This window comes from Octodon degus, unplaced genomic scaffold, assembly GCF_000260255.1.
Source record: "Octodon degus isolate 3935 unplaced genomic scaffold, OctDeg1.0 scaffold00113, whole genome shotgun sequence".
Classification (NCBI taxonomy): Eukaryota; Metazoa; Chordata; class Mammalia; order Rodentia; family Octodontidae; genus Octodon; species Octodon degus.
In genome coordinates, this window is record NW_004524689.1 from 6,689,741 (window position 1) to 6,691,634 (window position 1,894).

The window sequence follows — 1,894 nt, forward strand, 5'->3', positions numbered from 1 at the left end:
CTGTCCCCTCTGTCCCAGCTGTTAAGTGCATCTGCAGAGGATTAACTAGCGATGCTCTAGCAGCTGAGATGCCTCCAGACAAATTTAGACATTAAAAGTAGGAATTCTTTCTGTAGCGCTGGGCATCAACCCCACAGCCTGGTGTGTTCCGGGCAAGAGCTCTATCGCTGAGCTATACACTGCAGCCATGAATACTTGTTACCAGGCGGTAAAGCGTAGGGTCACATAATGGCACCTCGCCACGTATACAGCACCCAGCGCTGCCAACATTTCCAACCTTTTTTTTTTACCCCCGAGAAATACAATATTACAGATTTCAAGGCAGCTTGGTGTATGTCTGTAATCCTAGCTACTTGGGAGGTTGAGGCAGGAGGATGACAAGTTCAAGGCCAGCCTGGGCTACTCAGAAAGACCCTGCTCAAACAATAAAAAAGCTATTGTGGTGGCGCACACCTGTAGTGCTCCAACACAGCTCTTGAGAAACTCCTGGGGCGAGGACCGTGAAGAAATGACAGCAAGAGTGAACGTGCAGAAAGCTGAGGTCAAGTGGGGGAAACAGTCGCCCCAGGACTGCGACATGCTTATTTACTTTTTTTTTTTTTTTTTTTTTTTTCAGAAGCGGGGATTGAACTCAGGCCCTTGAGCTTGCCAGGCAAGCGGTTATTCTACTGAGCCATCTCCCCGGCCCCACAGCATGCTTATTTATATGCTTGCGGGTTGATGTCAGGTGACAGCCTTCTGCCTAACGACTTGCTCGCCCAGCTCACCTTGGGCGCCTGTGTCCTCTGGGCTGGCCTTGCTCCTGCTCCACACACAGGTTGATCCTCAGCCTCAGTGGCTACAACATAGAGTTCTTATTTCAAATTTCCTGTATAAATGACATTGTCTTGCAACTCCTGTGACAGTTAATCTGTCTTTCTTTCTTTCCTCCTTTTTTTCTTTCTTTCCTTTTTTTTCTGTCTTTTGAGACAAAGTCTCACTGTATAGCCCAGGCTGGTCTCAAACTCCCAACAATCCTCCTGCCTCAGCCTCCAGGACGCTGAAATTACAGGCTTGTGCCCTATGTCCCAGGATCATTCTTTCATTTTCTCCCCTTTTTCTGGTGCTTTTTCTTGACCCAGCAGCTGCAGCCCCGTCTGGGCCCCTTGCACCCCCTGGTTGCAAAAGCCGCATCTTCTGTACTCTCCCAGCCCAAGGGATGGGGCTCAGCGCCTTCCTGCAGTTCGTAGTCTCGGAGTCATGATCCTTTCTCTGTCCTCTTGTGTCTGGCTAACATCTCCCGTGTTCCCAACGCACACCATGGTCTCTGTTCTCCGATTGGACCTAACCTATAGTACATATGTCGTTAAATGGATCTCTGGGCCACTGTTTTTGTTTTGTTTTTTTGAAATGGGGCCTCATCATGTAATCCAGGTTGGCCTTGAACTCACTATGCAGCCCAGGCTGGCCTCAAACTTGTGGTGATCCTCCTGGCTCAGCCTCCCCAGTTCTGGGGTGACAGGTGTGTACCACTGCACCTGGCCCAACACCTGAATATACATTTGTATGGTGTGAGGTAAGGATCAGTTTTTTTTTCAATTTTTTATTTTTTGGTCTTATTGAGACAGGGTTTCACTGTGCAGTTCATGCTGACCTTCAACTCACTTTTGTAGCCCAGGTGGGCCTCAAACTCGCAGCAATCCTCCTGCCTCAGCCTCCCAAGTGCTGGGATCACAGGTATGTGCCATCACTTCTGGCCAAGACTTTTTTTTAAACCATAGTGTTAAGTAATTATTCCAGCACCACTTACCGTCATTTATAGTTTCAACTCCCTCACTGATTTAAAATGCCAGTACAGTCGTGTTGTGTTCCCAGAGTCACACGATCTATTTCTGGACTGTCCTCTGTTCCATTT